This window comes from Lathamus discolor, chromosome W (assembly GCF_037157495.1).
Source record: "Lathamus discolor isolate bLatDis1 chromosome W, bLatDis1.hap1, whole genome shotgun sequence".
Lineage (NCBI taxonomy): Eukaryota > Metazoa > Chordata > Aves > Psittaciformes > Psittacidae > Lathamus > Lathamus discolor.
Genome location: NC_088908.1, coordinates 29189890 through 29203184, shown reverse-complemented (window position 1 = coordinate 29203184; position 13295 = coordinate 29189890).

Sequence of the window (13295 nt, the reverse complement as noted above, 5' to 3'; positions counted from 1 at the left end):
CACCATCTGGGAACCTGCTAACCAGAGACTGCAGCCACAGCTCTCATGGGATGAGTCTTGGCCCTTGCTCCCCTCTTTCAATTCACTCACCCTTTTCTCCAAAGCTGAAGAAGGTTTTCCATCCCACTCCATCATGTCTTCTCTGTGATCCTGCAGGTAAAACCACAGTGTGGCCCGTGGCATATACCTCCTGTATCTTCTCTCTCTCAGAATAGGACACCTTTTGTTACTAGCTGAGATGTGTGTTGGTACACGTAAGGAGCTGGATAAATCAGATAGATCGTCCCTCAATTGTTTGAGATCCTGGGACAGTTTTTCCACAGCTGACATGATGGAAAGGGTGAGATTGTCTTCGAAATCTCGGAGTTTATGAATCATTTCATGCACTGTTAGTGGTACCATGTCATTCCAGTTTACTGTTGCCAATAAATGGGCACCTTTTTTTCGCAGCTGCCAAGAACCACCTCCAGTGGCTGAGGACTCATTTCTCTTTTGCAATCTCTTTGTCAGTTCCCCCTTCCCTAGCAATTGATCCTTGCTGCTTGGTTTCCCTTCCTTCTAGTTCATGACTGTCGGCCCCAGTGTATCAGCATTGGAGCAAACAGGTGACAATGTGCTCCCCTGGAAGATGGCTGAAATCTTTTCATATATTCCGCAGCTCAGTCAAGGTCAGGGATCGAGAAGTTACCTCTTCCTTTAATTCCTGCAGTAATTCCTCTCGTTCAGATGTTGCCTCCTCTAGTTCATGCATTGAGTCTTCATCTTCATGAGTTGTTTTTGCGCCTTTTGTTTGCTTTTCCTCTTATTCATAGAGGCAACTGATATTGGCATGGATTGGTCCTTTGGTTCAGCTGCACTGTCTTTCACTGGGGTTGGAGTGGTTGCAGTGTCTATTGTTAGGGTTTGAGTAGCTGCTGTACTTGTCACTGGAGTTGGAGTAGCTGCATTTTCTGTTGCTTTGCTATCAGATCCAGAGAGGTCTTTTCCTGCTCCTTACAGATCAGGTCTCTGTAGGCATAGGCCAAGCCCCAGCATGTTGCCGTAAGTTGTCCCTCTCTGGTGATGCCAGAACGACAGCACACCTTGTCTAAGTCTTCTGCTAATTTTTCCGGATTCTGCATTTGTTCAGGAGTGAAGTTCCAAAGCACTGGAGGGTCCAGCTGGCCTAGGAGCTTGCTCATATGATCCCACACACCCTGCCACTCATGACTGTCCAGCTTCGGGGAAGATCTCTTGGTAGTATAATTAAATAGTCATTTAATCTTAGAGAAGACCTGAGCCAGACAATGCTTATCTTCCAAGATGGTACAAGATCAGGCTTTCTCAGGGTGGTATGCCCATAGGCAAATCACAGACAGCATATGCAGCAACATGCTGGTTTCCAGAAAAAGGAGCATGGTGCTTTCAAGGACATTGAAAGGGTACTCAAGATCTTTAATGTTCCCAGAATCTACTTCTACTGTAAGTAGCCTGGTGGGGGAGTGGAGGGTGTGAGGGAATGTCTCCTACATAGGCTGACCACAAGAGGGAAGGAAAGAAAAAGATGTGCAATTGTTAAAAATCCCCATTGCATGCCTGCCATAGTATAGAGGTGATGGACACGCTAAGAATGCGTACTTTCTTCCCCCCCCCCCCCCCACCAGAGGGATGGGGTAGAGAATTGAATGTATGCAACTCCAAAAGTAAGAACAGTCCAGTAACTAAGGTATAACACAAACCACTACTGCTACCACCAATAATAATAATGATAAGGGAAATAACAAGAGAAGAGAATACAATACCACTTGTCGATACACAGCCCGACCAAACAGTGAACTAGGCCTTCCGGGTAACTCCAGTTTACATCCCAGGCATGATGTGCTGTGGTATGGAATACCTCTTTAGCTAGTTTGGGTCAGGTGTCCTGTCTCTGCTTCCTCCCGGCCTCCCCTCCTCCTTGGCAGAGCATGAGGCTCAGAAAGTCCTTGGCCAGACTAAACATTTGAGCAGTAACTAAAAGCATCGGTGTTATCAGCGCTGTTCTCAGGCCAAAAGTCGAAAACACAGCGCTGCACAAGCTACTAAGGAGAAAAAATGACTGCTATTCTGAACCCAGGACAGTATCCATACCATATTCCATACCATTCACGTCATGCTCAAATCCCACATTTTCAATATACCATCGCTCTTACATATATGCATAAATATATATATATATATACACACACACAGATCATTCCTTAGTGCATGGACCAACCCCTATAAAGCTGCTGAGTTCATTCGGTCCATGATGTCGGAGTCCATCTCTTGTAACAGTCTTTCGAGGCAGGAGAGGCTGTGTGCAGTGTTCACACTCGTGCATAACCTGGGCAATAGTGTCCATTGCTAAGTCCACCCCTTGATCATGAGTCTGCCTCTATGTTGCATCTCTGCCCTGATGGCCTGAAGTGTCATGGGCCCACCGGGACAAAAATAATTCACCCTCCCCTTCAGCAGTTTCTGTAACTTGTTGTTACGAACTCCATACAGCTGCCTTCCATTTCCGACGCTTCCAAAGTACTGGAGGGGCCCAGTGGACTAGACCGCCAATACTGTCTCACACACCCTGCCACTCACAGCCGTCCTGCCTCGGGGAAAATCTCTTGGTCCTCCTATATCGTCAGCTAAACCCAGACAAGGCCAAAACTGATGTAGGTTTTCCATCCCACTTTGCCATGTCTTCCCTGTGATCCCGCAGGTAAAACCATAGGGTGGCCCGTGGCGTATACCTCCTGTATCTTCCCTCTCTCAGAATAGGACGCCTTTTGTTAGTAGCTGAGATGTGTGTTGGTACACGTAAGGAGCTGGATAAATCAGATAGATCGTCCCTCAATTGTTTGAGATACCGGGACAGTTTTTCCACAGCTGAGATGACAAAAGGGGTGAGATAGATTGTCTTCGAACTCTCGGAGTTTATGAATCATTTCATCCACTCTTAGTGGTACTATGTCATTCCAGGTTACTGTTGCCAATGAATGGCCATATGATGATGGTGCATTCCGTGTTAGTTTTCGCCACATTGGTCGTTTACATTCGACTTCATCTGGGTCTATAGGTATATCCCCGTGTCCTGGGTTTACCAGGAGCCGTTTTGCTCCTTCTTAGTAACTGGTGCAAGCTCTGTGTTTTGACATCTAGCCTGGGCAGAGAGCTGATAACACCGATTGTTTTTAATTGTTGCTAAGTAATGTTTATTCTGGCCAAGGACTCTGTGAGTCTCATGCTCTGCTGGGGACGAGGGAGGCCGGGAGGAAGCAGAGACAGGACACCTGACCCAAACTAGCCAAAGAGGTATTCCATACCACAGCACATCATGCCCGGAGAGGTAACTGGGGTTACCCGGAAGGGCAGGCTCTCTCTCTTCGGGGGGGTCGAACTCGTTCGGCGGTGGTATCGTATTCTCTTGTTATTTTCTCTTATCAATATTATCATTGGTGGTAGCAGTAGTGATTTGTGTTATACCTTAGTTACTGGGCTGTTCTTATCTCAACCCGTGGGAGTTACATTCTCCTGATTCTCCTCCCCATCCCTCCGGGAGTGGGGAGGGTGGGGGGGGGGGGTGAGTGGACGACCTGTGTGGATTGGTTTAAACCACGACACCCCTTTATTTGGCTTGATGTGATAGATCATCTCTACGATGGCTGATTCCCTCAGAGACTGGATGCCTTTGTCTAAAGTAGTCCACTTGGCTGAAGGACTCATAACATCGTCCTTGTATGGAAATATTTCTTTCACAGCTGCCAAGAGCCGCCTCCAATGATAATAATGATAAAAGAAAATATCAAGAGACAAGAATACAATACCACTCACTGAACGAGTTCAACCCCCCCTGAGAGAGCACCTACCCTTTCTGTGTAACTCCCAATTACCTCCTGGGCATGGTGTGCTGTGGTATGGAATACATCTTTGGCTAGCTTGTGACAAGTGTCCTGTCTCTGCTTCCTCCTGGCCTCCTCTCGTCCCTGGCAGAGCATGAGACTAACAATGTCCTTAGCCCTTAGCCAGAATTAACATTACTTAGCAACAACTAAAAACATAAGTGTTATCAGCTCTGTTCCCAGGCTGAAAGTCAAAAAACAGTGCTGCACCAGCTAATAAGAACGAGAAAAACTGACTGCTACTGCTAAACCCAGGATATCTCCCTTCCCTCCTTGCCCTTCTTGCCCTGCTTGACCTCCTTGCCCACCTGGCTCTCCTCTCTTTTCCCATCTTGCCCTCCGTGCCTCCCTGCCCTCCTGCCTCCCTTTGCTCTCCTTTCCTTCTTTCCCTCTTTGCCCATCTTACCCTCCATGCCTCCCTGCCCTCCTGCCTCCCTTTGCTCTCCTTGTCCTTCTTTCCTTCCTTCCCTCTTTGCCCATCTTGCCCTCAGTGCCTCACTGCCCTCCGGGTTCTCTTTGCTCTCCTTGTCCTTTCCTTCCTTCCTTCCATCCCTCTTTGATCTCTTTACCCTGCTAGCCCTCCTTGCTGTATTGCCCTCCTTACCTCCTTCCCCTCCTTGACGCCATTCCCCCCTTGCCCTCGTTGACCTCCTTGCCATCATTGCAATTCTTGCTCTCCTTGCCATCCTTGCAATCCTTGCTGCTATACCCTCCTTGCCCTCTTTGCCTTCCTTTCCCTCCTCACCCGCTTGCCGTACTTGCCTACATTTCCCTCCTTGTCTCCTTTTCCCTTCCTGCCCTTCTTGCATTCCTTGCCTCCTTGCCCTCCTTCCATTCCTTGCCTCCTTGCCTCCTTTCCTCCTTACCCTCCTTGCCCTCTTTGCCTCTTTACCCTCCTTGCCTCCTTGCACTCCTTGCCTCCTTGAAATCCTTGCCTCCATAACCTCCTTGCCCTCCTTGCCCCCTTACCCTCCTTTTTCCTCCTTGCCCTCCTTGCCTCCTTGCCCTCCTTGCCTCCTTACCCTCCTTGCACTCTTTGCCTCTTTACCCTCCTTGCCATCTTTGCCTTTTTACCCTCCTTGCCCTCCTTGCCTCTTTTTCCCTCCTTTCCCTCCTTGCCTCTTTTTCCCTCCTTTCCCTCCTCGCCTCCTTGCTTCCTTTCCCTCCTCACCTCCTTGCTCTCCTTGCCCTCATTGCCCTCCTTTCCCTCCTCACCTCCTTGCCTTCCTTTCCCTCCTCGCCTTGTTGCCCTACTTGCCTACATTTCCCTCGTCTCCTTTTCCCTCCCTGCTCTCCTTGCATTCCTTGCCACCTTGCCCTCCTTCCATTCCTTGCCTTCTTGAACTCCTTCCATTACTTGCCTCCTTGCCCTCCTTGCCTACTTACCCTCCTTGCCCTCTTTGCCTCCTTGCCCTCCTTTCCTCCTTACCCTCCTTGCCTCTTTACCTTCCTTGCCCTCCTTGCCTCCTTACCCTCTTTGTCTCCTTGCCTCCTTACCCTCCTTGTCTCCTTTTTCCTCCTTGCCCTCCTTGCCTTCTTGCCCTTCTTGCCTCCTTACCCTCCTTGCCTTCTTTGCCTCTTTGCCCTCTTTGCCCTCCTTGCCTCCTTGCCCTCCTTGCCTCCTTGCCCTTCTTGCCTCCTTACCCTCCTTGCCCTCTGTGCCTCCTTGCCCTCCTTGCCCTCCTTGCCTCCTTGCCCTCCTTGCCTCCTTACCCTCTTTGCCCTCCTTGCCTCCTTGCCCTCCTTGCCTCCTTACCCTCCTTGCCCTCTTTGCCTCTACCCTTTTTGACTTCCTTGCCTCCTTACCCTCTTTGCCCTCCTTGCCTCCTTGCCCTCCTAACCCTCCTATCCTTCATAGCCCTCCTCGTCCACCTTGCACTCCTTGCCTCCTTACCTTCCTTGCTCACCTTGCCCTCCTAGCCCTCCTCGCCCACCTTGCCCTCCTCACCATCCTTGCCCTCCTTGCTCTCCTTGCCCTCATTGCCCTCCTTTCCCTCCTCCCCTCCTCTCCTTCCCTGACTCCATTTCCCTCCTTGCCTCCTTTTTCCTCCCTGCCTCCTTTTCCCTCCCTGCCACCTTTCCTCCATTGCCCTCTGTTGTGGTTTAAACCCAACCACAAAAGCTCATTCACTCACTCCCCCCCCCTTTTTCTCTTTCTCCCTCTTTCTTTCCTCGCCTCCCCCCGACCCTCCCCGCTCCCGGAGGGATGGGGAGGAGAATCGAGAGAATGTAACTCCCACGGGTTGAGATAAGAACAGCCCAGTAACTAAGGTATAACACAAATCACTACTGCTACCACCAATGATAATATTGATAAGAGAAAATAACAAGAGAATACGATACCACCGCCGAACGAGTTCGACCCCCCCGAAGAGAGACCATGCCCTTACGGGTAACTCCCAGTTACCTCCCTGGGCATGACGTGCTGTGGTATGGAATACCTCTTTGGCTAGTTTGGGTCAGATGTCCTGTCTCTGCTTCCTCCCGGCCTCCCCTCCTCCCTGGCAGAGCATAAGACTCACAAAGTCCTTGGCCAGAATAAACATTACTTAGCAACAATTAAAAACAATCGGTGTTATCAGCTCTCTGCCCAGGCTGGAAGTCAAAACACAGAGCTTGCACTAGTTACTAAGAAGGAGCAAAACAGCTACTGGTAAACCCAGGACACCCTCCTTGCCTCCTTTTCCCTCCCTGCCCACCTTTCCTGCCTGCCCTCCTTGCCTGCATTTCCCTCCTTGCCCTCCTTGCCCTCCTTTCCCTCCTTGCTTCCTTCCCCTCCTTGTCTCTTTTTCCCTCCTTGCCCTCCTTGCTTCCTTGCCCTCCTTGCCCTCCTTGCCTCCCTGCCTCCTTGCTCTCCTTCCTCTCCTTCTCCTCCCTTTCCTTTGTGATCTGTCTCTTGGTGATTGCCTTTTTCCCTTTTGTAAAGAGATGGGGGGAGTACCTCTGCTCTTCATGTCACATATTACAGGCTCCTGGTGGGCCAGTTTCCCCGGTCTTGCAGCCAGGTCTTTGACATACATGTGTCTGCAGCAATACTTGGGATAATACCTCACACCAATACTCAAGGTAATGGACCAAAGAGTTATCTCAGCTCTTTCCCACTCATCTCTCAGGCAAAGGATGGTGGATTCTCAGTTCAGCTCCTCACACCCTTTTCCCAGGCAATGGACACTGGAGTCTTATCGCAACACCTCCCACCCATCTCTGAGACAAAAAACAGGTGGATTTCGATATCAAATTCTCGGACCATTTTTTGAGACAATGGACAGTAGAGTCTGATTTCAGATGAGTCTCTCACACCACCCTGTGTCTCAAAGATTGTTTTGGATCCAGGTATTTTTAGAAAAGAGACAGAGAAAAAAGAAGGCAAGAAATGTAGAACAGTGGTTTAAACTATCTCTATAACTAATTGTTTATATGGACATATTAATCTGATTTGCTTACTTCCATCAGGACAGGCAGTAGTTACATTTTGCACATTCGTTACATTCCAAATTAATTGAAAGAGACAAGGAATAAAACAAAGTAAAAAAAAAAAGCACTGAAAAAGACAAATAGCAAACAGAATACAATTTGGTTTTAGAGGCCACGGGACTCCAGGAAGCCAGGAAAAAGAGTAAAACTCCCATCCTTCCCAGGTTTGGACAGGAACATGAGCCAATTTTTGAATTCTAGATGTGCTTCGTTTTACTACTTCACCATTATCAATTTTCAAACAATTGGCATCATTTCATTTGTCACAAACTTCCCTTCCACGGCTAGCAGGTAGTCAAGAACCATGCAATGTTGAAATATTGCTGTTGATTTGGAGAAAACTCCAGGAACAAACTTGCCAACAAAGTTTTCAAGCTGACAAGCAGGTATTCTTTATTGCGGCACCAAGAGACATGGGGGATAGCTCCAACTAACATGTGTCTCCCCAATTGCCACATAAGCCATCCTTTTATAGTCCCTGGGCATACATACATATTCATGAGGCTACGTATTGATTACATCAATTTCCAGAAAGCTCCCTGCATGCGTACAGAATTGTGGTGGTGGTCTCTGAGGGTCGTTTACTTCTTCCAACAATCTTCATCACTTCTGGCAGTCTTTGGAGCACGCGCAGTAGATGCTCATACCAGTTTAATTGGTTCTTTAGCACCAGAGACTCCTATCCTTCTACTTATCAGTTAGTTTAACTGTAGCCCATCCTGGACACCTGCCGTTCCAGGTATAATCCTTATCCTTGTGTCCTGTTCTTCTAGTCTGTTTTTCTTAAACCTATGTAAACTATAATGATTTATCTTGTACAAGAATTCTCAGTATGTTCTCTAGCTGTGCTCTATTTTTTCTCTATGTATCCTGCACCTCAGTAATTTTCCATTGCTACTGTTACAAAGCCATCTAACTTAACATTACTTAAAACTAATTCTAAAGTTTTATATGTTCCATTTTGTGATTTTGTGCCCCCCTTGCCTCAAACTCCCCCTTTTTCTGCCCTTTTGCGAATTCTTTTGCAACATTTTATATGTTACCATTACCATCAAAAGTCTTTTTGAAATAATTACCCGTTTCTACTTGGTGCTTAATTTCATTCCTTTTCCAATCTTCATCATTTATCATAGATCGTTTGCAACACCAGAGGGAACACTGTATCATGCCACAAGTAATCAATATTAAAATAATTAACATCAATATTCCTGCAACCAGTTGCCTTAACCAGGAAAGATTGGGTAAACATGAAGTTAACATTTTCCATATCTCTTCAAAACCCCAGGAGGTGTCATCCATGGCCATTTCATGAAATATCTTAATTTGTTTCCAAATTTAATCCAGGTCTGTTTCAATTCTGCCACTTTGGTCTATATAGGAACAACAGCTTTCATTGATTATAGAACAAACCGCTCCTTGTGATGACAATAACATGTCTAGAGCCATTCAGTTTTGTAATGCCACTTTAGACAGGCTTGTTATCTCTTGTTGTTCTGCCTGAATTATATCAATGTTTTTTTTTCCATTTCCTCTATGGTTGCTGAGATGTTTACAATTGCTTTTTCTAATTCACTTACTCCCAAAGAAGTAATTAGCCCTCTTACAAAACTATGAAATGCAGTGTGCCGTTCAATAATAGGGTTAAACCCTCACTTAATCTGTTTATCAAAACTTCTAATTGAGGTCCCAGAAGGATACCTGCCGATAATAGTAAAATTGGGTATTACAGCACCTAAGGTGCATGCCCCCTTGCAGTTGAGGGGTAGAATCTTATAAGCATCTTCTCCACACAACCAATACCATCCTTTCCCTTTAGGAACAGGCAACCACTGAACTATGATACCATCTATATTAATAGTATGACTGCAGTTTGAATGGTGACTTACATCTGTGGCATTTAAACAAACATAATCTCCTACTCTGGTTCCTGGTGCGATACACCTTTGTGCACAGGTGTAATATTTATTACTTGGATTAGGATTAACTATACCAAATTTTAACCTTTCCCTCAAATACAGACTGCTAGTGTTCATCCACAAATTTGTCCATGAGACGGTGTTAGGAATTGGAATTCCAATTAATGGGAGATCCAGGCTTTCTCCTGATTTAGGCAACTGTGCAAACACCCAAGTCACTACCATTAAAAATATTAGTAACATATTAGTAAATATTATTAACAACAAATTATTTAACCTGTCTAATTTGGTAGCCAAGAGGTAATTTTGTACCATAACTATTCAAAACCCATGAGGTATCATCTCTAGTGACTTGAAAGATTTGTCTGTTCCCAAATTTCAGCCAAATCTGTAGATATTCTGCTGATCTGACCCATGTATGTGTGATAAGCATTTATTGTTTTGGATTAATAGTCACTCGTCACAATGCTGATTTATTGGCTCTAAAAGTTGTTGTTCCTGATGTCCCGGTTTCAGTATGTCGTACCTTACTTACAGCCAGTATTTGTTGTATTAGTGTTTATTGGCTGGGGGCATTGAGCTAAGGTTCTTGTTTCATTGTACTTTATGGTAATGACTTGCAGTACAATAGAATCATTGATCATGAAACTGATCAGGCTTGTGTTCCCAGTGTGGACACCACCTCTATACTTTGGGAGGTACATAATAAAAGTGCTTAACAATTACACATATTTTTTTCTCTTTCTTGGATGGTCAACTCATGAAGGAGACTTTCCCTCACGCTCCCAGCCCCCCCACCAGACCGTTTGCAGCATCATTTGAGAGTTCTGAAGGTTTTGAATGGCCTTTAGTTACCCTTGAGACCCGCCTGCTGATTGTAATGTGGATCACCATGTTGTCATGCATACAGAGTGTGTTTTACCCACGACCATTTCTGTGGAGGATTGGCTTGTCGAAAAAGGTCAAAAGGTCACGTTCCCATCAACGAGCTGAAACAAGACATCTGTGTAGAACATGGTGCAAACCTCTCACGCCAGATAATGAGGAACTGAAGGACACCGGCAAGCAGCAACATACTATGACCAATCACAGCCAAGGCCACTAAGTGATAAGTGCATGAGAAGGAGGATGGTGGGGGGGTGCACGGTGTAGCTGCAAAAATATAGAGCTTACACAATGCCTTATTTGTGCCAGAACCAATCAAGTGCCTAGTATTTGCATATTCACTGTTATATTAACCGAAGGTAGAAGCCCAATAAATGAAGCTTGCTGTTAACTCATATTGAGTCGTCCAAGTCTTCCTTTCACGACAAATGGTGACCCCGACGTGATTTGAACACGGAGCGGAGGGTACCGACACCACGGCTGTGAAAAAGTGGCACTTGGCTCCGATCTTGCCCCGGAGGGTCAAAGCAGCGCATCGCGCGAAAGGACAACCATATAGATGGGATCTGGGCGCCGCCAGACTTGCAGTGGCTGCATCGGCAGCGTTGCACCAAGGAGGAGGAGCAGCCGAAGCCTTGTAGGGCAACGGAGCGCAAGTACCTTAAAAGGGGGTATGGAGAGGCAAGCTGCCCTGAATTTATTTAATTGCTTTTTAGAAAAGCATGGTATTAAGGAGAAGGAGTTAAAGAAGGAATTAGCGGGAGTGATAGCTTATGGAGTAGCGAAAGGTTGTTTCCTCGACCCGAATACGATCTTTGACAGTGACGAGTGGCAGAAACTAGGAGATAAGCTGTGGGCAGCCACCCTTGACGGTGATAAAACAGCAAAGCAGTTGGGAAAAACCTGGCGGGTAGTTGCTAACGCGTTAGATCAGCACCGTGCCGAGCAGAAGGCGGCGAAAACCGCCACTGAGCGTCTCGGCACGGTCTCCTCTAACACCTTGGGGGGGGGGGGGAGACCCGTGGCCCTTGCCGCCCCTCACCAATATACCGCCCACCGCCCCCCCCCCCCGCCCCGTTCCTTGTTTCCTGGGGTCCGGCTGAAAAACCGCCCACTGGCTCTCCCTCCTCCTTGGTCCTTGTTTCCCGGGGTCCGCCTGAAAAGCTGCCCCCCGGGGACGCAGAATCTGGGGACATGAGTAAGCTGGTGGAGGAGGGAAACCTGCAAATTGGCAACAAGGGCATGGATATTGATCGTGAACGTATATGGAAAAAGATAGCCGCACAGGCTGCCCGGGAGGGGGATCTTGAGGCTGCCGCTGATATGTTACAGGCATTCCCGGTGACCTGTCAGCGGGGGCCTCAGGGTGGCCTTGCAGCTAGTATCACACCGTTAGATTGGAAATTGCTGTCGCAGCTGCGAGCGACAGTGAGCGAATGTGGTATTCAGGGGAAGCCCGCTAAACAAATGTTGGATTATATCTGGGGGGGGGGGGGCTGTTACTCCCCAATGATGTCAAGAGTCTCACCTGCCTCATATTAACCCCACATCAGCAGTTGTTATTTAATGCATACTGGCAAGCATTTTGCCAAGAATCAGTGGCCGAACAACGCCACCCCGGGAATCCTTTATACGGGCTGACTATCCCCGAGCTGATGGGGTTGGGCCCTTTTCTACGTACAGAGGCGCAGGCCCTCTTAGGGCCTGATAAAATCAGGGAGACAATGGCCACGGCCCGGCGCACCATGCATGCACCATGACGTTCCCATCAACGAGCTGAAACAAGACATCTGTGTAGAACATGGTGCAAACCTCTCATGCCAGATAATGAGGAACTGAAGGACACCGGCAAGCAGCAACATACTATGACCAATCACAGCCAAGGCCACTAAGTGATAAGTGCATGAGAAGGAGGATGGTGGGGGGGTGCACGGTGTAGCTGCAAAAATATAGAGCTTACACAATGCCTTATTTGTGCCAGAACCAATCAAGTGCCTAGTATTTGCATATTCACTGTTATATTAACCGAAGGTAGAAGCCCAATAAACGAAGCTTGCTGTTAACTCATATTGAGTCGTCCAAGTCTTCCTTTCATGACACATTTTGTCTAATATCAAGAGCTGAGCAGAGTCAGGTTTCAGCCTTGTCTAAGGTTAGAGAACAATATAGGAGGACCAGGAGATTTCCCCGAAGCTGGACAGTCATGAGTGCCAGGGTGTGTGGGTTATTATGGGCAAGGGTCTAGGTCAGTGGGCCCCTCCAGTACTTTGGAATTTCACCGCTGAACAAGTGTAAAATCCAGAAAAATTAGTAAAACATTTAAATGAGGTGTGTTGTCATCCTGGTCATACCAGAGAGGGACAAATCATGGCAACGTGCTGCAGCTTGGCCTATGCTTACAAAGCCCTGAACACCTTCAAAAGGAAAAAAAGTCCCTGGATCTGATGGCAGCGCAGCTACCCCAACTCCAAGTACAGCAGCTACACCAGCCCCAGCAACAAGTACAGTAGCTACTCACATTTCATTTGCAACTGACAGCACAGCTATTCCAATTCCAAGTACAGCAGCTACAACACCCACAGTGACAAGTACAGCAGCTACCCAAACCCTGACAACAGGTAATGCAGCTAAACCAGAGGACCAATTCATACCAATATCAGTTGTTCCTGTAAGCAAGGGGAAAAGCAAAAAAAAAGACAAGAAAGATGAAGGAACAAGATGAAGAAGCAATGGCAATGCACTTTCAACCCAGGACAGCATCTGATCAGGAGTCATCATCATATGATGAAGAAGAAGAAGAAGAAATGGTGACTTCTCGACCTCGGACTTCAATCAAGCTATGGAATATGCAAAAAGATTTTACCCGTCAACCAGGGGAGCACATCATCACCTGTTTGCTCTGATGTTGGGACAATGGGACCGATGGTCCCGAAATAGAAGATAGGGAAGCCAAGCATCTGGGATCACTTGCTAGGGAAGGGGGAATTGACAAAGCAATTGCAAGAGAGAAAATGTCCCTTGGTCTTTGGAGGCGGCTCTTGGCAGCTGTGAAAGAAAGGTATCTATACAAGGACAATATTACGAGTCGTCATGCCAAGCACATCATGCCCAGGTTATAGAACTT